The sequence below is a fragment of the Macaca nemestrina genome, chromosome 13 (genome assembly GCF_043159975.1).
Source record: "Macaca nemestrina isolate mMacNem1 chromosome 13, mMacNem.hap1, whole genome shotgun sequence".
In the NCBI taxonomy this organism is placed as follows: domain Eukaryota; kingdom Metazoa; phylum Chordata; class Mammalia; order Primates; family Cercopithecidae; genus Macaca; species Macaca nemestrina.
In genome coordinates, this window is record NC_092137.1 from 42,352,635 (window position 1) to 42,377,898 (window position 25,264).

A 25,264-nucleotide genomic window follows, 5' to 3' on the forward strand; every position below is an offset into this window, starting at 1 on the left:
GATTTATGGGTCTCAGTCAGATCTGGGGTGGTCCTAGAAGATTGTATAGTCTGCAGTGAAGTGAGCTGTAGAACAGGGGTTCCCAACCCCTTGGGCCACGGACTGGTAGAAACTGGGTCATACAGCAGGAGGTGAGCAGTAGGCGAGTGAGCAAATCTTCATCTGTATTTGCAGTCACTCCTCATCACTCTCATTACCACCTACGCTTTGTCTCCTGTCAGATCAGTGGCATTAGATTTTCATAGGAACACAAACCCTATTAGGAACTGCACATGCAAGGGATCTCGGTTGCTCACTCCTTATGAGAATCTGATGCCTGATCTGTCACTGTCTTCCATCACTTCAGATGGGACCATCTAGTTGCAGGAAAATGAGCTCAGGGCTCCCACTGATTCTACATTATAGTGAGTCATATAACTATTTTTTTATGTATTACAATGTAATAATAATATAAAGTGCATAATAAGTGTAATGTGTTTGAATCATCCCAGCCCTGCCCTGCTGCCCCTAGTCTGTGGACACGTTGCCTTCCATGAAACCAGTCCCTGGTATCAAAAAGTTGGAGACTGCTGCTCTAGAGTATTCCAGATATTCTGTACTTGAGAATTATTACTTGGATCTCTCATGTATATGGATCTTCCTGAGCCTGTCTGAAGAGAATATAGTAAAGGAGGAAAGGAATATTAAATTTGCCCTATCATAGTTCAGTGTCAGCCTTTCCTACTCAGTTCCTATCCATACAGCACAATACAATTTCATACTAAAGTACAAGAGTCCTCCTTTAAGTACTGAAGATGCTTTACTTTGACCACAAGAATATTTGAATTTTGGATTTTAACCAGTAGTATGGTAGTGGCTTCTTTTCAAAATCAGTGAAATTTCTTTCTTTCTTTTTTAATTTTAAAGAGAGGGGAGTCTTGCTGTGTTGTCCAGCCTAGACTTGAACTTCTGGGCTCAATCTGTCTCCCCATCTCAGCCTTGCAAGGACTACAAACATGTTTGTAGCTAGGACTACAAACATGCACTGCAGCACTTGACTCAGTGAAAACTTTTAATATAATGTATAATGCAGTCAACTAATGCTTGTTGCGCATTTACTCCAAAATTTAACTGAAACACATTTGCTTGTTTCATCAGTGACATCATTTACACACCAATGACTCTTGGCCATGAAGAACCCACAGTGAACATAGAAAGTTTAGTTGTAGACCTTTAATTGATTAATTGTAGCAGAAACGGCATCAAATGAGGAAGAGCCCCCTTCATAAGGAAATACAGTTGACCCTTGAACAACACCAGTTTGAACTAGGCAGGTCCACTGAAATGTGGAATTTTTCAGCCAAACGTGGACTGAAAAATACAGTATTCCAGGGATGCCAAACCTGTGTATACAGAGGGCTGACTTTTTGTATATGTGGATTGTGCAGGGCTAGGTGTGGGACTTGAGTATGCCCGGACCTGGTATATGTAGGAGTCCTGTAACTACCCTCCCGCATATCTGAGGGATGACTGTAGATGTCTTTGAAAAGGTCTACCTTAAAGTTCTGAAGTTCTGTAAATTTTCAGCTTGCTTTAGTTTCTACATTTGATTTTTCTTTTAGATTTTCATAGATTAGAAAACGACATTTTGCATTTAACAAAATTTTAAAAAATCAAAAGGTTTATGTATGTCGTTTTGTTTTGGTTTTGGTGCAGGATCATTGAAAATCCGTTTCTGGCCCCGTGCAGTGGCTCACACCTGTAATCCCAGGATTTTGGGAGGCTGAGGTGGGCAGATTACTTGACGTCAGGATTTCAAGACCAGCCTGGTCAACATGGTGAAACCCCATCTCTACTACAAATACAAAAAAATTATTAGCTGGGTGTAAGTGGTGCACGCCTGTAATCCCAGCTACTTGGGAGGCTGAGGCAGGAGAATCACTTGAACCTGGGAGGTGGGGGTTGCAGTGAGCCAAGATCCAGCCTGGACAACGGAGGGAGACTCCATCTTAAAAAAAAAAAAAGAAAGAAAAGAAAAGAAAAAGAAAACTTTTTGCCAGGAATAGCTGCTTTGAAAATTTCTGTATAGGAAGGGCTTAAGAGGTGGCAATTTGGGTTGGGGAGTATGTCTTGAAGATTTATTTTGATGCTGCACTTTATTTTCACTCATAGTGTATGTCATAGATCATTCAAAATAGCAAAGTTCTCAAAAAATTGTTTTACTTCTCTATAATACATGTATAACACATAATTGAAAAAATACCAATTATCCACATCAAATTCAGGCATACTTTGTTTTATTGTGCTTCACACTCTTGCACTTTGCAGATACTGTATTTTTTTTTTTTTTTTTTTTTTTTTTTTTTTTTTTATTACAAATTGAAGGTTTTTGGCAACCCTGCACTGAGCAAGTGTATTGGCCTTGCTTTTCCAACAGCATGTGTACCCACTTCATCTCTGTCACGCTTTGGTAATTCTCACAGTATTTCAAACTTCTTCACTGTTATCGTATCTCTTAAGGTGACCTGTGATCCGTTATCTTTGATGTTACTATTGTAATTGTTTTGGAGTGCCATGAGGGACACCCATTTAAGATAACCTACTTAATAAATGTTGTGTGTGTTCTGACTGCTCCACAGACTGGCTGTTCCTCTGTCTCTCTCCCTCTCCTCAGGCCTCCCTATTCCCTGAGATAACAATAGTGAAATGAGGCCAGTTAATAATCCTACAATGGCCTTTAAGTGTTCAAGTGAAAAGAAGAGTGCACGCCTCTCACTTTAAATCAAAAGCTAGAAATGATGAAGCTTAGATGAAGAAGAGATGTCAAAAGCTGAGACAGGCTGAAAGCTAGGCTTCTTTTACCAAACAGCCAGTTGTGAATGTGGAGAAAAAGTTTTTGAAGAGTGCTACTCCAGTGAACATATGAATAAGAAAGTTAAACAGCCTTATTGCTGATACAGAGAGTATTTGAGTGTTCTGAATAAACAGTCAGACCAGACACAACATTCCCTTAAGCCAAAGCCTAACCCAGAGCAAGGCTCTAACTCTCTTCATTTCTATGAAAGCTGAGAGAGGTGAGGAAGCTGCAGAAATTTGAAGCTTGCAGAGATTAGTTCATAAGTTTTAAGGAAAGAAGCCATCACCATACATAAAAGTCCAAGGTGAAGCAGCAGGTTCTCATGTGGAAACTGTAGCAAGTTATCTAGAAGATTTAGCTAAGATCATTGATGAAGATGGCTGCACTAAACAACAGATTATCAGTGTAGACAACACTGTCTTATATTAGAAAAAGATGTTACTTAGGACTTTCATAGCTAGAGAAGAGAAGCCAATGCCTGACTTCAAAGGACAAGCTGACTCTTGTTTAGGGGCTATTGTAGCTGATGACTTTAAGTTGAAGCCAGTGCTCATTTACCATTCTGAAAATCCTAGGCCCTTAGGATTATTCTACCCCGCACATGTGTATGCTCTAGAAATGGAACAACAAAGCTTAGATGACAGCACATCTGTTTACAGCATGGCTTACTTTTTTTTTTTTTTGAAACAGGACCTTGCTCTTTCACCCAGGCTAGAGTGCAGTGGTGCCGTCAAGGCTCACTGCAGCCTCAATGTCCTGAGCCCAAGCAATTCTCCCACCTGAGCCTCCTGAGTGGCTGGGACTACAAGCACACCCAACCATGCCTGGCTAATTTTTGTGGTGGTTTTTTTTTTAAGATAGAGTTTTCGCTTTTGCTGCCCAGACTGTAATGCAGTGGCATGATCTCAGCTCATTGCAGCCTCCGTCTCCCGGGTTCAAGGAATTCTCCTACCTCAGCCTCCCAGGTAGCTGGGATTACAGGTGTCTGCCACCACACCCAGCTAATTTTTGTATTTTTGGTAGAGACGAGGTTTCTTCGTGTTGACCAGGCCAGTCTCGAACTGCTGACCTCAGGTGAGGCACCCACCTCGGCCTCCCAAAGTGCTGGGATTAGAGGCATGAGCCACCGTGCCTGGCTAATTTTGTATTTTTAGTAGAGACGGGGTTTCACCACGTTAGCCTAGCCAGGCTGGTCTCGACATCCTGACTTCGGGTGATCTGCCCCTCTCAGCCTCCCAAAGTGCTGGGATTACAGGTGTGAGCCATCACACCCAGCCTCATTTTTGTATTTTTTTGTAGAGACAGTGTTTCATCACGTTTCCCAGGCTGGTCTTGAACTCCTGGGCTCAAACGATTTGTCTGCCTGGTCCCACAGTGCTGGGATTACAGGTGTGAGCCTCTGCACCTGGCCTAAAGTTGTCTTCTCTCCTTATTCTTCTCTCTCTGTAGCCATGAAGAAGTTGAGTCATGTTAATTAACACGCCAGTGATTCTGATTATGGAGAAGATAATTTCTCAGCTCTATTAATAAAAATTACATTTTCTTTTCTTTTTTTTTTTTTTTTTTTTTGAGACGGAGTCTGGCTCTGTCGTCCAGGCTGGAGTGCAGTGGCCAGATCTCAGCTCACTGCAAGCTCCGCCTCCCGGATTTACGCCATTCTCCTGCCTCAGCCTCCCGAGTAGCTGGGACTACAGGTGCCCGCCACCTCGCCTGGCTAGTTTTTTGTATTTTTTAGTAGAAACGGGGTTTCACCATGTTAGCCAGGATGGTCTCGATCTCCTGACCTCGTGATCCGCCCATCTCGGCCTCCCAAAGTGCTGGGATTACAGGCTTGAGCCACCGCGCCCGGCCTAAAAATTACATTTTCATTTGAGAAGAGACAGTTTTTAAATTATTTTATGTATTTTAAAATGAAATGGCATAGTTGCTTATTTTAACACATTTTTTGCAAGATAGCCCCTGTTAACGGTTTAATTTGTGTCCTTCCACATCAGGGGTTGACAAACTTTAACACTTTGTGGCAAAATTCACTGTTTTGTATCCTGGGAGCCAAAAATGGTTTTTGTATTTTTAAATGGTTGGAAAAATCAAAAGAATATTTCATGACACATTAAAGTTATATGAATTCTAATTTCAGTGTCCATAAATAAAGCTTTACTGGAACAGAGCCATACACGATAGTATAGTTACTGTCTGTGGTTGCTTTTGTGCTGCCACAGCAGAGTCCAGTAATTGGGACAAAGACCTTTTGTCCTACAAAGCCGAAAATGTTTACTATCTGGTCCTTAACAGAAAAAGTTTGCCAACCCCTGTTCTCATGTACACCTGTTTTCTTGTTTGCTTTTTCAAAAACAGTACATAAACTGTACTATGTAAACAATTAATATGCATTATCTTTTGCTTACTGTAAACTAACTTAAAATATATATCCATTGATCATGCATAGCCTTCCACATTGATATATAGAAATAAAACATTTTAAATAGCTGCATAGATTCCATATTTAGATAACATATTTCATTCACTTGATCCCATTGTGATAGGTTTGATTTATAGTTCCCTCTCTCCCTGCTACATACATTGTTGTGTCAAAGCATGTGTATTTTTCATTTTTGTAGTGATTACAGATTACTGTTCACAACTGAGATTTGTAGCAGTTCACAAATGCACCAGTACAAATGTCCTAACTTCCTAGCCAGTATTTGCTATCATTTTTTTTGTTTGCTCACAAGATCGGTAAAAATTATTTTTAATTGCAAGCCCCTGCCAAGTAATGGGGCTAAATCATTTGCACCTGTAAAGACATGCTTTGAAGTTGCTGAAGTTTAACCATTATTTCAGTGTTTTGTTTGATTTCTGTTTTTTAAGAGCTCTCTTCCCCCCCCCACAAATAGCACTTTTTATTTGACACTAGTTGAAGTCTGAACTTTAAACAGATTCTTGGACTGGTGGTTCATATCCATCAGCTCGTTCAACTTTAGCACCTGTCTCGTCCCCAGTGGCTTTTCCACAACTGCTGCCTTCACCATGAAGCTCCATGAGCTTTCCCAATTCAAACTTGGGCTTCTTCAGCATTTTTACTTTTCTAACGAAGACATCATGGAGAAGATAAATAGATTGGCAAGCCTTTTCTATGTCTTTCCCAATGCTGTCTGGAATTAATTTATTGATTACTTCTTTCAAGTCATTTGTCTGCACCTCTCGGGTCATGATTTCCATCATCTTCTTCCGGATTTGGCGGACCTGTTGGCGCTGAGCATAAGAGGTCTTCCGTATCTGATTGTTGCGTTTTTTAGTAAAACCAACACAGAACAGACGAAGCAAGTAACCATCGGTAGTCTTGACATCAACATGAGCTTCAATCATTGTCTGCCACTTTTTGACCATGGAACACATTTTGTCATGGGTAACATCCATGCCATGGAAGTTAGGCAGTTTTTGCCCTGAACATCTTCAGTAATCAGCTTGAATTTTCCAAATGCAACTTCATCATTCTGCAAATCAGCAAGATTCACTTCAAACACACGACCCTTGAGACCATCAGATGCAATTTTGGTTCCTTGGGTCCTGGTGACGAGCGTCTTTCCAATATTTCTTATATTGAACATAGGTGCTTTCACATCATACCAATCTTTCTTAGAAAATGGATCAACCACTTTCTTCTTGGCTCCCTTTTTGCCGCCTTTCATAAGGCGCTTGTTCTTGCCAACCCTGTTTTTTAAGAGCTCTTAAATGTCAGTAGTTACAAATTACAAATTTTACTATAGCAAGTCATCTTTCTTCTCCTTGCTTACAAGGAAGTAACCATTTTTTAGTCTTTCCCTATGACAAGAGTACAATGTGAGAATTTTTGCTCCTCTTAGCCCAGATCTCTAATGTATATGAGAAACATCCCCATGAAAACACATCTAGATACTGTAAGAATCATCTTTGTTTACAAAGACCATTACATTTTCACTAATCTTTGGACAATTTGAATAAATACGCATAACAGTCTCTTAAGAAATGCTGGCTCTAGGCTATATTATGAAGAAGTTGAAGTTTACCTTACTACTCCAGAATCTTTTTCCCCCTTCATTTGTGCCCTCATGTAGGTGATTATTCTGGCCTTTTCACATACCTAATAATACCACTATGGGTTCTCCTTCCTGTCATTTATACACTTGGGAAAATTTAAGTTCTATTTATACCTTCTGAGGGAATTTACAGTTTAAATTATGAACGTTTTTGTGGCTTATCGAATGAGGGTTTTTTTGTTGTTTTTGTGACAGCTGTTTTGAGATACAATTCACGTGCTATATGAATCACCCATTTAAAACATACAATTCAGTGGTTTTTAATATATTCAGAGTTGTGCACCATCAATTTTTAGAATATTTTTACCACAATAAGAATAAATCCTGTATCCTTTAGCAGTCACTTCCTATTTCTCCCAGTCCCTGTAGCTTTTAGGCAGCTGCTAATCTACTTTCTCTTATAGGTTTGCCTATTCAGGACATTATATAAATTGAATCATACAGTATGTAGTCTTTTGTGACTGGCTTTTTTCACTAAGTATGTTTTCAAGATTTCATCCATGTTGCAGCGTGTATCACTGTTTTATTCTTTTTTATTGGAGTAATACTCCGTCATATAGGTATAACCATGTGAACAAATAACTGTTCAGCATTTAATGGACATTTGGGTTATTTCTGCTTTTTGGCTCTTACGAACAGTGCTGCTATAAACAGTCATGTGCAAGTTTTTATGTGGGCATCTGTCTTTATTTCTCTTAGGTATATACTTTAGGAGTGGCGTTGCTGGGTTATATGGTGCCTCTGTTTAACCTTTTGAAGAACTGCCAGATTGTTTTCCAAGGTGGTTCTACTGTTTACATTCCCACCAGCAATATATGAGGGTTTTAATTTCCCCTTATCCTTACCAACACTTTGTCATTTTGATTATAGAGGGTTTCAATTTCCCCTTATCCTTACCAACACTTTGTCATTTTGATTATAGCCATCCTAATGGTATGAAGTGGCATCTCATTATGATTTTTTTATTGTTATAAAATACACATAAAATTTATCATTTTAAACATTTTTAACTTTACAGTTCAGTGTTATTAAGCACATTCACATTGTTGTGCAGCCGTCACCAGTATGTTTTCAGAACTTTTTCGTCGTATCAGTAACTCCTCATTGACTTCTCCTTTCAGTCCCCAGTAACCTCTTTCTCTTTTCTGTTTCTATGAATTTGCCTATTCTAGGTACCTGGTATAAGTGGAAACATACAATATTTGTCCTTCTGTGTCTGGTTTATTTTACTTAACATAATGTTTTCAAAACTCACTCATGTTTTAGCATGTGTCAGAGTATCATTTCTATTTAAGGCTGAATAATATTCCATTTTATGTTTATCCATTCATGTGTTTGTGGACATTTGGGTGCTTTCTACCCCTTGGCTGTTGTGAATAATGCTGCTATGAACATTGGTGTGTAAAAGTATCTTGAGTTCATGCTTTCAGTTCTGTTGGTTTATACCTGTAAGTGGAGTTGCTTTGTCATATGGTAATCCTGTTTAATTTTTTGAGGAACTGCCCACTGTTTTCTATGGTGGTTACACAGGTTTACATTCCTACCAGCAATGCACAAGAGTTCTAATTTCTCCACATATTTTCATGTGCTTATTGATACTTAGTATATCTTCTTTAGAGAAATGCCTGTTTATTTATTTTTTTTTTTGCCTACTTCTGGATTGCTGGATTGTAGGCCAAATATACTTTCACATTTTGTAAGTCTTGCTGAGTTATTCTCCAGAAGAGTTTGTCGATATACATTTCCCTTCAGAATGTATAAAAGTTCTGATGCTCTAAATCCAACTAATGTTGCCAGACTTTATTTACGTTTTTTGTTTATCCAAGGATGTGTGAAATAGTATTTTGTGATTTTAATTGTCATGTGCCTAATTACTAGTGACCTTGATTCACCCTTCTTCCCTCCCCACAGATAGAAGTTTGCCTAGTCATGTCTTTTTTGCATTTTTCTATTGGACTGATGTCTTTTTTTATTGCTTTATAGGCAATATTGACATATTTCTTTCATATGTTGATTTTCTCAATCTTTCAGAAATTTAAAAACTTTTATTTTTTTGAAGTGAGAAGAAAGCAAGTTGAATTTGTATCCTTGGGATTTAACATAGTCCTGACAAATTAGTCGCTCAATAAGTATAAAATGTATAAATATTTTACAAACATCTAAAAATTTGTTTTATTTTTAAAGAAATAATGCTACCCAAATTAAATAACAAAAGAGCTCTATTTTGTATATTATATACTATAGTTTTATAATGAAATATTAAAACAATCATAAGGAAAATATGTTCACCGTTCATTAAGTGGAAATGGATGTTCATAAAAGTCCCATTTGTACAAAAAATGTGTTAATCATCCCTTTATGGTAAAATAATGTATTGGATCTTCCACCGTTCATGCCCGAGGCACATTTGTAAGTGGATTAGAAAAATAGTTCTTCCCAGTCTTTTCTTGGTATGATAGTCATTTAAAGTAGATTGAATCTGTTAGATCGTCCAGATACACTTAAATTCTGAGATTAAAATATACATACTCACGTAATTCTTAGCCATAACACTGAAGGGACAGGGATTGGGGAGATGTTGGCCAAAAGACACAAAATTTCAGTTAGATGGGAGAAATAAGTTGAAGAGATCTATTGTAAATTATAGTTTTTACAGTTAATAAAAAAATAAATTGTGGGCCGGGTGCGGTGGCTCACGCCTGCAGTCCCAGCACTTTGGGAGGTCGAGGCGGGCGGATCATGAGTTCAAGAAATCGAGACCATCCTGGCCAACATGGTGAAACCCCTTCTCTACTAAAAATACAAAATTAGTCGGGTGTGGTGGTGCATGCCTGTAATCCCAGCTACTTGGGAGGCTGAGGCAGGAAAATCACTTGAATCTGGGACGCGGAGGTTGCAGTGAGTCAAGATCGCGCCATTGTACTGCAGCCTGGGCGACAGAGCAAGACTCTGTATAAAATAAAATAAAGTAAAATAAAATAAAATCTTGAAAATTGCTAAGAGAGTAGATTTTTAAGTGTTCTTTCTCATAGAAAAATGTTATGTGACGTAATGCATATGTTAAGTAGTCTGACTTTGCCGTTCCACAGTATTTACATGTATAAAGTATCATGTTATACACCATAAATATATACAACTTGTCAATTAAAAAGTAAATTTAAAAATGTTAAATGAGATTAAAAAAATAAAAACTGCTTACTTCTAGAAATATATATATAAATTTTGATTCTAGTAGCAGTATATCCCACAAAATTTCCATGAAGTTCAGCAAAGGGAATCCCCTCAAAAGGAAAGCAAGATTTTGTTGAGCATTGTACTGAGCTTGTTTAATCCAGACTTTTTCCCACTGTCAGTTTTATGTACATATGAAATGATCATTCTTTTTTTTTCCCCCTTGAGGTAATATCTCGCTCTGTTGCCCAGCTGGAGTGCAGTGGCACATCGTGGCTCATGCAGCCTTGACCTCCCAGATTCAAGTGATCATTCCACCTCAGTCTCCACAGCCTGCCCCAATTAGCTGGCTAAGATTCCTGGCATACACCTGGCTGATTTTTTAATTTTTAATTTTGTAGAGATGGGGTCTCACTGTGTTGCTCAGGCTGGTCTCAAGCAGTCCTCCCACCTCAGCCCCACAAAGTGCTGGGATTACTGGCGTGAACCACTGTGCCCAGCCTCTGTTCTTATTTTTTAAAGAATTATATCCTACCTGCTTTCAAAATTAATATGAGCCTGTTAAGCCTTTGTTTTTGTTTGTTTGTTTTAAACTACTCCTCTTCCACAAAGAAAAACTTGAAATTTGCTCCTGGTCCAACAACTCAATTTTGTGTGACATATTGCAATATATATGCCCTTCAAATACAGTTGACCCTTGAACAACACAGGTTTGAACTGTGTGGGTCCACTTATACAAGGATTTTCTTCGGCCTCTGCCACCCCTCAGGCAGCAAGAACAACCCCCTCCTTCCTCCTCTGCCTATGCAGTGTGAAAACAGCAAGGCTGAAGACTTTTTATGAACCTCCATTTCCACTTAATGAATAGTGAATATATTTTATCTTCCTTATGATTTTTTAAAACATTTCATTATAAAACTAGAGTATGTAATATATATATAACATACAAAATATGTGTTAACTGTTTGTTATTAGTAAGGCTTCCGGTCAACTGCAGGCTATTAATAGTTTGTAGGGAGTCAAAAATTATACATAGGCCAGGCATGGTGGCTCACACCTGTAATCCCAACACTTTGGGAGGCCGAGGCGGGCGAATTACTCGAGTTCAGGAGTTGAGAACCAGCCTGGCCAACATGGCGAAAGCCCGTCTCTACAAAAAATACAAGAAATTAGCTGGATGTGGTAGCATGCGCCTGTAATCCCAGCTACTCAGGAGGCTGAGGCATGAGAATTGCTTGAGCCTGGGAGGCTGAGGTTGCAATGAGCCAAGATCATGCTACTGCACTCCAGCCCAGGTGACAGGGAGAGATTCTGTCTCAAAAAAAAAATATATATATATATAAAGTTATACATGGATTTATATACTTGAAAATTGCTAAGACAGTAGATTTTTACATGTTCTTTCTCCTCAGAGAAAAATGAGTGGGTGGTCAGCACCCCTAACCCCTACATTGCTCAAGGATTGACATAGTTTTAGGAATGAAATTGATGAGTTTTGATGATATAGCTTGTGGTTGATTGATAGATTTCCTCTGGATCTTTCTCTGCCTTCTTTTTTATTTGAAATAGCCTAAAACATCTTGTTCTTAGAGCTTGTCATTTAAAATTTAGTACTCAGTACTTACATTGTTTGGAATATAGCTGTAGTCTTATAATTTAGAAATTATAGCTTTGCTTAATGTTTTATAGGCCTACATCGTGAGCTCTTAAAATGGCATTGCTTTAAAAAATTTCTCATCAATATTTTTCTTTTAACAGAAAAACAACTTGCTCCAGAGACCAGGCTTTCATTCTTTTCTCTCCTGGTAAAAATTGACTGACTTTCTTTGAGTTCTACAATTTTCTGTATATATCTGTCAGGACAGCTGTTGTATTGTACTTTATTTATTTACCTTTTTCTGTCCCCCACAATGCTTGCTAGGGTTAGGAAACCATCTCATTTAAGTCCTAACAATACATGGTATGTATTAATAATTAGAAGGTCACTTAATGTTAAAAATGATTATCAAATAACATATATCTTTGTGTTATTTCCAGCATCTCCTGCTAATTCCAATTTAGTCCATTTTTAACTTTCTGATGATTAAAATGAAATTTAGTGAGTAAACAAATCAGTAAAATATAGTATCTCTTTCTGCTACGGTATTAGAAACTAAGTTTTAGTGAAACTTTGATTGTGTACCCTAGGTATCTGACTGCAAATGTTACTCATCCTTAGGGATTAAGGTGATCTAGGTGTGGGTTTAGCAGGCCTTTATATTGGAATCTTATGATTATAGTAGTAGCTAACACTTATAAAAAAATTTCACCTTTTGTCATTTTAACATGCTCTTTAATTTATCTAATTTAATTTTCTATAAGTTTGTATGTTAGGTGTTCTTAGCTTCATTTTAAAGATGGAGAATCTGAGGCATGAAGAAGTTAAGAAACTTGCCTGGGTATATAGTTAGTAAATGATGAAGCCGGTTTTTAAATCCCAGACAGTCTAAATCCAGAATTGTGTTCTTAAGCACTATATGCATATTAAGTAAGTTTTTAGCTTACGCGTGAACTTTGTATTCCAGGAACAGTTTTGTTAGTAAAATCTTAAATGGTAAAGTATTTTTTTCATAAAGCAAGATCTTGCAAGAATCACCCATTCACCACTAGAGAGAAAAATAAATGTGAGTGAGTGAGTTTAGGGCTAAATAACATGTAAATAATGAGTTTGTCAGAGGAATCAGGGAGGGAAGTAAAGTAGATTTTTTTTCTTGGATAAGAAATAAAAGCATTTTAGCCCATTTGCTTATAAAAAAAATAAGAGGAAAACTCTAGCAAAATAAATCTAGAGTCCTGGGTTGAGACCTAGTAATGCAAGAACGTCTAATCTCTTAGTTGGGTTAAATCTCTAAAACTGATAGGAATAACAAAACTATACTTCATTTTGGTCATATCCTGGCAGAGGGGAAGAGGGGAAAGGAGGGCAGGAAGATAGATAGTCTCAAAATACAGGTACAAGAAAGGAAAGCGGGGGGAGATATTCAGAGAAAGGAAAAAAAAAAACAAAAAAAGGAAGAAATACTAGGATAGTGAGGGAAGAGGGGAGAGACCTATCTTTTCTATCATACAATTATTAGCTAAATTTGCTTCTTCCAGATTCCCCCTCAGCTACACGGAACTTCTAATAAAGGGGATTCTTATCTTCTAAAGCAACCTCCAGTCCTATGCATTAGTCCAAACTAATGAGTGCCTTTTTTCATTCCCTGTTTTATCCTGTCTTTGTTGCTTATTCTGAAGTACAACCACAACAAATCAACCACTGTTTGGAGAGTTATTGCAGTGTGTGATGCTTTGCAGGTGTAGAGGAAAATGAAAAATAGCTTCTTCCCCAGAGGGTTTTACAATCTAGTTAGGAATTTTAAATGTAACTTTATTAAAAGATAATTAACAATATCCTGCAATGTTATGAGTCATGTGGTATATACAATTCCACACTTACCTATTGGCTCAACCTCTTATTTTTTATTTTCTATTTTATTTTTTTGAGACAGTCTTTTACTGTTACAGAGGCTAGAGTACAGTGTTGCAATCTCAGTTCACTGTAACCTCCGTCTCCCGAGTAGCTGGGATTACAGGTGTGTGCCACCATGCCCGGCTAATTTTTTATTTTTAGTAGAGATTGGGTTTTGTCATGTTGGCCAGGCTGGTCTCAAACTCCTGACCTCAGGCGATCCCTCCGCCTCAGCCTCCGAAAGTGCTGGGATTACAGGCGTGAGCCACCACGCCCAGCCAGCTCAAGCTCTTTAACCAGCTCTTCTCAGCAGGGCATGGTGTCTCCTGCTTTACAGAAAAATTAGGTAGAAAGACAAGTATCTGTACCTCCTCTCGTCTTTTTCCCTTCATTCTTAGATAAAAGCATCTCTTCTCAGAAAAGGCTCATTCTTTGTCTGGTTTTTTCTATTTTAGCCCTTCACATCTCTAAAGCTGGAGCTCTGCTGCATGTCCTTTCGTGTTAGTACAAATCACTCTATTGGTTCCTTCCCTAAACCCTGTAAATCTACTACTCTTACATTTAAATAAAAACGCCACCATCAGCTTTGCAAACACTCTCTTCACCCCCATCCTGTTAAACCCTTTCCATCTTCAATCAAATTCCTTAAAGGACTGCCTTACCTCCCAGCCTCACTTCTGTGCTTTTCAGTCATGCTTCTGTTCCCATGACTCCACTGAAACTTCTCTGGTAAAGATTTCTTAATACTGGCCAAATCAGATGGACCATTTTTAGTCATTGTCTTTTGATATCTTTGCAGTCTGTAATGTTATATCTCCGTTCCTGAACCTATGACTAGCTTTCTGACAGTTTTTATTTTGTCTTCTCTGCTGGATAACTTTGGCTCTATTCGTTTCTCACTCCAAGTCATCAATTCTCATGACTCCAGTTATCAGATATGTCCTAATAAAGCTCCCAAATGTAATCTCTAGTTCAGGCCTCTGTCTTAAGCCCAAAACCTAGTTATAGTTTTCTTATAATGACCTCAAACTCAGTAGATCCAAAACCACACATCATTCTGTTCCCTCATTCCCCACCCTGTTTTTTTTTCCTTTGTTCTCTATCAGTGAATGTTATAGAACCATTTATTCAGTCATCCAAATAGAAACACAGGGATCTTCCTCTACTTTTTATCCCCTCATCTAGTCAATGACCATATTCCTTCAGTTCTGTCTTGAGAATCATCTATTAAAATTATCCCTTTATGGCCAGGCACGGTGGCTCACGCCTGTAATTCCAGCACTTTGGGAGGCCAAGGCGGGTGGGTCATGAGGTCAGGAGATTGAGGCCATCCTGACTAACACGATGAAACCCTGTCTCTATTAAATATACAGAAAATTAGCTGGGTGAGGTGGTGGGTGCCTGTAGTCCCAGCTACTCAGGAGGCTGAGGCAGGAGAATGGCGTGAACCCAGGAGGCAGAGCTTTCAGTGAGCCGAGATCGCGCCACTGCATTCCAGCCTGGGCGACAGAGAGAGACTCCGTCTCAAAAGAAAAAAAAAATTACCTCTTTATTTCTAATTTCTGACAGTAATTTTTTTTAATTCTCAGCACTTGGAAAAATTTTTTTTTTTTTTTTTTTTTTTTTTTTGAGACGGAGTCTTGCTCTGTAGCCCGGGCTGGAGTGCAGTGGCCGGATCTCAGCTCACTGCAAGCTCCGCCTCCCGGGTTTGCGCCATTCTCCTGCCTCAGCCTCCTGAGTAGCTGGGACTACAGGCGCCCGCCACCTCGCCCGGCTAGTTTTTTGTATTTTTAGTAGAGACGGGGTTTCACCGTGTTAGCCAGGATGGTCTCAATCTCCTGACCTCGTGATCCGCCCGTCTCGGCCTCCCAAAGTGCTGGGATTACAGGCTTGAGCCACCGTGCCCGGCCTGGAAAAATTTTTATATATAGTAGTACTCAAATATTTGGATGAATAGGCCTTTTGGAAGAGATTTGACTGTAATAGAAAAGAGAGAAGATGATTCTTAATCATAGAAACAGCTAAGACTGGATCCCACAAGCTTTTTCCCTGAAATTAGATTTTAATTTGAAAGGGAAGAAATGCCCAAGGTACATAATATACAAATTAGTAATGCACTGCACAAATGGGAGGTGCTAGGAAAAAAAGCCCACTATACTTTGATGTGCAAGGGGACCTTTTTTTATATGCTAATTAGAAAGCACTTTGCTACAGAACTTTTTTGACAGCCCTTCTAACCTCAGAAACCTCTAAGCAATCATTTAATTTGGGTCCATTTATTGTAAAGAAGAGTATAGTTGACACTTGAATCATAAAACTACAGCCTTAAACATTTGTCTGGTGATTGAAGAGAAGTATACTAACATACAATCCGCTTTCAAGCCTCTCACCAGTTAATAGCAAGAATTTGAATTCCTTCCTAGCCTGTAATATTTCAAACACATTACATATTCTCCAACCCACCTCACTCCTGTTAATCTTTCAAGTAACTCCTATACTTTGATGAATCTGTACCAGGTATTAATCAAAAGAGAAGTGCTTTCCTGAGTGTTACTTGTAGAAACACACTTTTCATGGCTTCTGCTTTTCTGTAAAGGCCTTTTTTGTTTTGTTTTTGTTTTTTTGAGATGGAGTCTGGCTCTGTCACCCAGGCTGGAGTGCAGTGACGGGATCTCAGCTCACTGCAAGCTCTGCCTCCCGGGTTCATGCCATTCTCCTGCCTCAGCCTCCCGAGTAGCTGGGACTACAGGCACCCACCACCACGCCCGGCTCATTTTTTGTATTTTTTAGTAGAGATGGGGTTTCACCATGTTAGCCAGGATGGTCTCGATCTCCTGACCTCGTGATCCACCCACCTTGGCCTCCCAAAGTGCTGGGATTACAGGCGTGAGCCACCGCACCCGGCCTGTAAAGACCTTTTGTAAGTATTAATCTGGATCATTTTGCCTCATTCCAGTGTCTTTTATCAGCTTTTGCCATGAGTTTATCCTTATCTCAATCTCTTCATGTTCACAGCTCTTCATGTTTAGTTTGGTTTAGGTTTCATCCCTTTCACAGTATTTTTTGGTGCGTGTGTGTTTATAGCAGTCATGTTGTTTATGTTTTATTTTGAGTTGGTTTAAATTTATTAAGTGCAATTGTAAAGCTTAAAAGCAACAAAAAGAGATGAACCACTGATAGTCTTGTTTTGACATTTATCCTCACAAATTTATTCTTTAATTAACTTTAGAAATAGTTATAGGAGAATAAATACATGTTCCTTTCATTGTTACCTGGTTTTACTAAAGATATTCATAATATGAATTTCCTTACACATTGACATTATTTGAAGCATGAGTGGTTTAAAAACTGGACTATCTAACCAGCTCTAAACTGTTTGTTATTATAGGTTTCTTTTTTTTTTAAACGGAGTCTCACTCTGTCACCCAGGCTGGAGTGCGGTGGCACGATCTTGGCTCACTGCAAGCTCCACCTCCCAGGTTCACACCATTCTGCTGCCTCAGCCTCCCAGCATCTGGGGCTACACGTGCCCGCCACCACAGCCAGCTAATTTTTTTTTTTTTTTTTTGTATTTTTAGTAGAGACAGGGTTTCACCGTGTTAGCCAGGGTTAGCCAGGATGGTCTCAATCTCCTGACCTCGTGATCCGCCTGCCTCAGCCTCCCAAAGTGTTGGGATTACAGGAGTGAGCCACTGCACCCAGCCCTCATTATAGGTTTCTTAATACTAGTACTGTAATTAACATTTTCAAACAACTTGGAAAATTAGTTAAGAAAAATGATTCTCATTGTTAATTATATTTGTTAACTTAGCAAAATGTTTATAATCTCAGTATCTTAATATTTTGGTTTTAAAAATCAATAAAAAGTGATAATTCCTTTAGTTTTGTTACAATTCATGTGAGTTTCATTTTATTTTAAATAAAATAAGGAAAAAGGAAATATGACTTGCTACTTTATATACACATTGTTTATTTTATTTCCTACTAGAAAAAATACTTACTTTGGGGACTTTAAGCTCTAAGCTCTAAACTGGTTATTGTTAACCAGTTTAAGGAAGATCAGAAAAGTAGTGCCCAAGGACAGCCAAATAATTGTGGTGAATATTTGTGTAGTGCATTAATTCATGCTTTTCTGTTGCCTAGGGTTTAGCCACTCCTCAAAGCAGCCCAGGTTTTTTGTCTGTATCCTGCCTGCTTTTGCCTGTGTGCTGTGTGCTCGCTCTCCTTCAGTTTGTCCCTTTTTATAAAATAGAGCACTTTCTTTAGTTCAGAGAGCAAAGGGGCAGAAGAACTAAGTTTTATTTGTGCCAACATAGAAGTAGTTTGTGTGATAGGCCATCTGGACTGAGGATTTTCTCAGAATGTAAAGTATGCTGTGAGATATAGAGAGCTGGGATTTGCTTTGGAACTATCTGGGAAAGTGGTAGGAAAATACACAGAACTGGTTTATATTGCTTACAACATCGGTGGTGAGAATGGAAGACAACTTGCCTGGTCTCGCTTCAGTGTGTGATTCCTCTACACTTAAGAATTTCTGACCAGGTAACCTCTCTCTCCATTCCTGTGAGTTCAGACCTGTCTCACAAACTTGTGACAAAAGAAGTCTGAGGACTTGGGAATGAATCTAGATTCCTTGCTCCCTCCATTAGCCCCCTTCTCCCTGTAAATATATGTGTCAGTAATGTCATAAACATTTGCCTACACACTTGTATAAAGTACTTAAAACTACTTACTTTGTAAACAAATATATTCCTGTTGAGAGGACAGAGTGGGTTTTGCTCAGCTTGTTCTTGTTCTCCGTGAAAAAAGATGGTCATGTATATGAAACAGCAGCTTTTAATGGAAAATAATTTAAAAGTGCCTCTCTTAATACATCAGAAATTGCATAATTAAACTTGACTTTTGCTTTTGTGAAGTCTAACCAAAAAACTTCATCAAAAACAATTATCTAGGCCAGGCGCTGTGGCTCATGCCTTGTAATCCCAACACTTCGGGAGGCCAAGGTGGGTGGATCACTGGAGACCAGGAGTTCAAGGCCAGCCTGGTCAACTTGGCGAAACCCCATCTCTACTAAAAATACAAAAATTAGCGGGCTGGGCGTGGTGGCTCATGCCTGTAATCCCAGCACTTTGGGAGGCCAAGGTGGGTGGATCACCTGAGGTCAGGAGTTTGAGACAGGCCTGGCCAACATGGTGAAATCCTGTCTCTGTTAAAAATACAAAAGTTAGCCGGGTGTGCTTGGAGGTGCTTGTAATCCCAGCTACTCAGGAGGCTGACACAGAAGAGTCTCTTGAACCTGGGAGGTGGAGGGTGCAGTGAGCCAAGATCACGCCGCTGCACTCAGCCTGGGCGACAAGAGCGAAACTCCATCTCAAAAAAAAAAAAAAAAAAATTAGCAGAGCATGGTGGCATGCTCCTGTAATCCCAGCTACTCGGGAGGCTAAGGCGTGAGAATCACTTGAGCCTGGGAGGCAGAGGTTCTAGTGAGCTGAGACCATGACACTGTACGCCAGCCTGGGTGACAGAGCCAGACTGTCTCAAAAAATAAAAAAGCCCAACACTATACACAGTGTGTGGTATTGTTACTAGTTTCTCATGGTCTTCTGCCACGTTAGCTTCTCTAATCGAACCTAATCTGCCATTACCATTCTAACCTAGAACGGCTGCCCAGTGTCTCAGCATAAGTGCTTTAGGAAGGGGAGATCAGAGACTATTTCAAATTTTTTAACAACTTATTTGTTCTTGGGATGATATATCTCATACAATGTAACTTTTTGAAATGAAGGACTTTTTTTTCCATAGGTTTGTAGATAACTAATCTTAGGGTCATACCATTAGGCCTCAAAACTGTCATAAAGACCAACTAGTCTAGTTGTTTTTATGCCACAAAACCCCAGGGTTCTTGGAAATACAACTTCATTTTTGTTTTGGAATTTAATTCACAAAAATGGATTCATTGTTCTCCAAAGAATAAAGTGAGTAAGTCAGTTATGTAGACCAGTTATCCCCTATCCACTTTTACAGAAGAGAAAAATCATTGAACTTCCCTTCCCCTCCCTAAAAAGTATAATACATGTTTTAATCACATAGATGTTCCATTATGTGTGAGTGTCTCACTATCCTATCCTCTGTCATACAACCATCAGAAGTAACTATTGTCATAAATTTTGTGTATATCATTCCCTTGGTTTTTCAGTAGTTTTTTTCTAAACATTGTATTTACTTTTGTATGTTTTTGAACTTTATGTAAATTTCACCTGACTTGCTCTTTACATTCATCATGTTCCTGAGATTCAAAATGATGTTGCACATCGCCATAGTTTATTTTTACTATTCTGGTATTCTGTTGGTTGTTAATATCACAATTTATTTACCTATTTTACAATTGATAGATATTTAGGTTGTTTCCAATTTGTTTTTATGATGAACTATGCTGCTGTGAATATTCTTGGACATGTCTTTTGGTGTATGTATGTCTGCAGGAGTTTCTCTAGAACAGAGACTGTGAGACTGCCTGGGAGGCCACCTGTTTTATAAATGAAGTTTTATTGGAACATAGCCACACCCATTCATATGCATATTTATAGCTGTTTTTGTGTTACAAAGGCACATCTGAGTAGTTTGCTGCACAGACCGTGTGGTCTGCAAAGCCTAAAGTATTTAACTATTTTCCCCTTTACAGAAAAGTTTGTTGACTTCTACTTTAGGTTTAGGGTAACAGTGAAATTGCTGGATCATAGGATGTGTGTGTCTTCAGTTTTACTAGATATTGCCAAGGTTTTTTCCCCCCTAAAGTCATTGAAACAGGTCACTTTCTACCAGTAATGTTTGAGAGTTCATATCCCTCCATATCTTTGGGAATACTGGATGTTGTCACACTTTACATTTTTGGCCAGTCTGGTACACATAAGATAGTATTTTGGATGGTTTCAGTTTGTCTTTCCAAGTTTATTAATGAGGTGCTTGAGCCTCATTTTTTGTTTGTTGGCCATTTATGTTTCCTTTTCTATGAGGTATTTAGAAAGACTGGCAAAAGCTTTGATGAACTATGGAATTATTTGTAGTCTCAACCTCCTTGGTCTCAGGTCATCCTCCCACCTCAGCCTCCTAAGTAGCTGGGACTACAGGTATGTGCCACCATGCCTGGCTAATTTTTGTATTTTTTTGTAGAGACGGGGATGCCATGTTGCCCAGGCTGGTCTCGAACTCCTGAGCTCAAGCAGTCCTCCTCCCTCGGCCTCCCAAAGTTCTGGGATTACGGGCATGAGCTACCATGTCCAGTTTGGATACAAATTTTTATCATTTATATGTGTTACAGCTATCTTTTCCATGTTTATGGATTACTTTATCTATTATGTCTTTTGGAGACCAAACATCTGAATTCTGTTGTAGTTAAGTATCAATATTTTATGATTAGTTCTTTTTGTATCTTTTTTAGAACCTTCCTGTTTGTAGGATATGAAGACATTTACAGTTATTTTCTAAAGATTTTATAATTTTGCCTTTAATTCTTTAATCTTCTCAGATCTTATTTTTGTGTGTGGTAGAGATATGGGCTTTAATATATGGTTCACCCTTGAATAACATGGGGGCTTGGGATGCCAACTCCTTCTCCCCCTCAGTCGAAAATCCCCGTATACTTTTGGTTCCCCAAAAACCTGACTATTGATAGCCTACTATTGACCAGAAGCCTTACTGGTAACAACAAGTTGATTAACACATATTTTGTGTATTACATATATTATATGCTGTACTTTTATAATAAAGTAAGCTAGATAAAGAAAATGTTATTAGGAAAATCATAAGGAAAATTCATGTACTGTTCATTAAATGGAAATGGATCATCATAAGACCTTCCTGCTCGTCATCTCAACTACTCAACATGAATTGAGTAGGTTGAGGAGGGAGAAGAAGAGAGGTAGGCTTGCATTTTCCTGTTAAGTACTTTAGTATGAATACATTTTAAAAAGTGATTGCTTATTGGTAGTATATAAGTTCAGAGTCAGGAATGATGGTTATGCCAAACAACAACCAGTTGTCCACGTGGGTGTCTGAGATAGTGACACCTTTGCTTTCTGATAGTTCAGTATACACTTTATTTCATGCACAAAATTATTTTTAAAATATTGTATAAGATTACCTTCAGGACATGTGTGTAAGACGTAAGTGAAACATAAATGAATTTTGTGGTTAGAGTTGGATCCCCTCCACAAGATATCTCATTATATATATGCAGATATTCCAAAATCTGAAAAATTTGAGATCTGAAACACTTCTGGTCCCCAGCAATTCAGATAAGCGATACTCAACCTATAATACATTTTTAAAATAGAAGAGGTCTTCATGTTAGAGACTTCTCATATAAACAGTTAAAAAGCTTAGTTATTCAGTATCCCGTAATGTAGGAAATTAGATTGGAAAGGGAGCATTGCTATGGATAGGCATAGCTAATCCTGACTGCAAAGAGGTAAGGAGAAAAGTAGAAAGAAAGATTAGAAAACCAAAAACGTGGTCTGGTGCAGTGGCTCATGCCTGTAATCCCAGCACTTTGGGAGGCTGAGCAGGGAGGATTGCTTGAGGGTGGGAATTCAAGACCAGCTTGGGCAACATACTGAGACCCCATCTCTACAAAAAAGAAAATCAAAAATGTAATTTTATTGTATTTGTATTTGTATTCATTTATTTATTTATTTTAGCAATAGGGTCTTGCTCTTTTGCCCAGGCTGGAGTGCAGTGATGCAGTTATAGCTCACTGCAGCCTTGAACTGGGCTCAGACAATTCTACTGCCTCAGCCCCTCAACTACAAGCATATGCCACCACAGCTGGATAACTTTTTAAAAATTGTTAGTTATTTATTTTAAAGACAGGGTCTTGCTCTATCATATAGACTGGAGTGCAGTGGCACAATCTTGGCTTACTGCAGCCGTGACCTCTTAGGCTCAAGTGATCCTGCTGCCTTAGGACTGGGACTATAGGCATGTGCTGCCACCCCCTGGCTAATTTTTTTTGTGGAGACAGGGTCACCCTAGGTTGCTCAGGCTGGTCTTGAACTTCTTGGCTAATGCAATCCTCCTGCCTCAGCCTCTCAAAGTGCTGAATTACAGGCCTGAGCCATGGTTCTCAATTATTTAATTAGAAATATAATAGCCTCTAGGGTATCATTTCACCATAGTGCTTGCAGCATAGTAATTAATATTCTAAATGAAGACTGAGTCACCAAGAAGTGGTTACATTATGATTGTATGCCCCCACTAAGAAAACAAGACAGTAAGTATTCTGTTTTAGAAAGATACAAAATCAATAAAATCCAAAGATACTAGAATGTGTAGGCATGTCTCATTCTGATATGATGATGTAATACTGGATTGCCAACTTTTGGATATTTATAATAAAACACAATATACTTATCTCTGCAAAGGTGACACATTTCTCAACAGTTCAGAAAATATGATTCTGTGTAATAAAAGCATAATGAATAGCTATTATTGTATTCTTTAAACTGTAATATTTTAAACTTTAAAATATAAAGTGTACGAGTCACATATAAATTTCCTTGTGCTGCTAAAAAGAGACTGACTCATGCCAGTAAATGGATTAGACTGATAGTAAGAGGTTTGTGGATCTCTATTTTCTCTTCATTCTTTACTTTTTCCTTAACGAGTTAAAAAATGCTTGAGAATTCATTTGTATTTCATATTTTAACCTTGAAAGCCGGAAACTATTTTGAGAAGGAGCAAAAATTAAAAAAAAAAAACGAGGCAATTACCAAAAATTTTTTAAAGGGAGGGGGATTACTGTTTTTAGCTTATACTCCTACTCTATAAAAAAGGTAGGGGTGTATAAGGAAAATGATCTACTTGGATCAAGAAAAGGGAATGTTAATAGCCCTCAGAAAATATATTCATTTACTGAACAGTTATATCCCTTAGTTTATTGTGAATGAGAATGGTGGTATCTTAGAGATTGGGAGGGAAGAAAAGTAAGAGCAAAGTCTTCAAAATGGAAAGAACAAGAGCAGTGGATTATGTAGAGTCATCAGAGGAAGGAACTCTGACTCCAATTTGCTGTGTGACCATGGGTAACTCACCTGATGTCTCAGAGTCTTAGTTTACTTATTCATAAAATGATGAAAGGGGTTGTTGGACTTTAAGATAGTGTCTGTTCTTGTTTTAGTAATCTATGACAGAAATTTAAGTTATTTGCATTCTGCTTTGTATGTTCCTTATAACATTGGAACACTGTAACTGGAGGAAACTTGTTTTAAGAAGTTAAACTTCAGAAGCAGTGCATTTTACCTTAAAGGGCATAAATTAATACACATTTTTATTGTGAAATTCGAATAATACGAGAATACATACACTGAAAAGCAAAAATTTCTCTTTATTCCCACTTTTCTAATCTCACCTTCCTAGTCAGAGGTAACCCAGTTACCAGTTTGATGTGTGTACTTCACAGCTTCTTTCTGTGTACATTATATATTCATATGTGTGTGTGTATACGTTTTTTGTGTTAATTTTTAAAAGTGTGTTTTGGTGTGTGTCTATAAATTATTCAGTACATATTGTTTTGCAGTTTGCTTATTCACTTAAGTCGTCTTGTAGAACTTTCAAATTTTTAGCTTATGCTCTTCTGTTATTTTAAATTATTGCATGATATTCGATGGTATGGACATATCATAGCTTATTTAACCTCATCCTTAGACCTTAGGTCATTTCTAATTTTGTGGCAATAACAAACAGTGCAGTAAAGAACATCACTGTAGGATGATAACTTATTGAAACCACCCTATATGGCCATGCTGTGCATTATTTCATCTAATCATCCAAAGCCTGAGGTAAGTACCCAGTTCACATGAGTAAATTACACATGAAGAAAACAGTCACAGAGTTGGTAAATAGCAAACAGATGGCCGGGCACCGTGGCTCACACCTGTAATCCCAGCACTTTGGGAGGCGAAGGTGGGCAGATCCCTTGAGGTCAGGAGTTGGAGACCAGGCTGACCAACATGGCAAAACCCCGTATCTACAAAAATAATAATCATAATAAAATTTAGCTGGGTGTGGTGGCACGCACCTCTGTAATCTCCCAGCTGTTCCCAGCCTCAGCTAATCGAGGCTGAGGCAGGACAATCTCTTGAACCCGGGAGGCAGAGGTTACAGTGAGATCACACCACTGCACTCCAGCCTAGTCGACAGAGAGAGTCTCAAAAAAAAGAAAAAAGAAAACAGATAGATGTATTTAGTCAGTGTAATACCAGAGTTCATACGCTGTTCTACCACGCTTTTATTGGATTCTCAAAGAAATTCATGCTCCTGAAAGGGTTAAGAGCCAGGATTTTAGACAGGAAGGAATTAGAGCTATGAGGAACTCTGGGGATCAACTACTATGCTCCGTTACATTGCCATTGTTTGTTGCCTTGGCTATAGTGACCCTGTAATTGATCATCCAAGCCAGGGAACTTGAGAGTGAAAGAGGGGGCATTATGATAATATTTATACTGAGACAGGAGACATACTTGTTCTGGAGAAAGAAACTGAGACACTTGAACATCTTAACCCTAACATGGGCCATCATCACCTTTCACATGGGTTACTACAATAGCCTCCTGTCTGTTCTTGCATTTACTCTTACCCTGTTCCAATCTGTTCTCACGCAGCAACCAAAATGATCTTCCTGAAACAAAAAACTGA

The 25,264-nt window shown here is 38.5% G+C and overlaps 1 protein-coding gene and 1 pseudogene across 4 annotated transcripts in view; one reads left to right on the top strand and one right to left on the bottom strand.

The window, feature by feature from the left end:
- Nucleotides 1-25,264, top strand: part of LOC105464913 (EMAP like 4) — a 161,828-nt gene that overhangs the window by 49,596 nt on the left and 86,968 nt on the right. The gene's annotated exons all lie outside the window — the stretch shown is intronic.
- On the bottom strand, nt 5,735-6,541 carry LOC112423689 (small ribosomal subunit protein eS1 pseudogene; annotated as a pseudogene).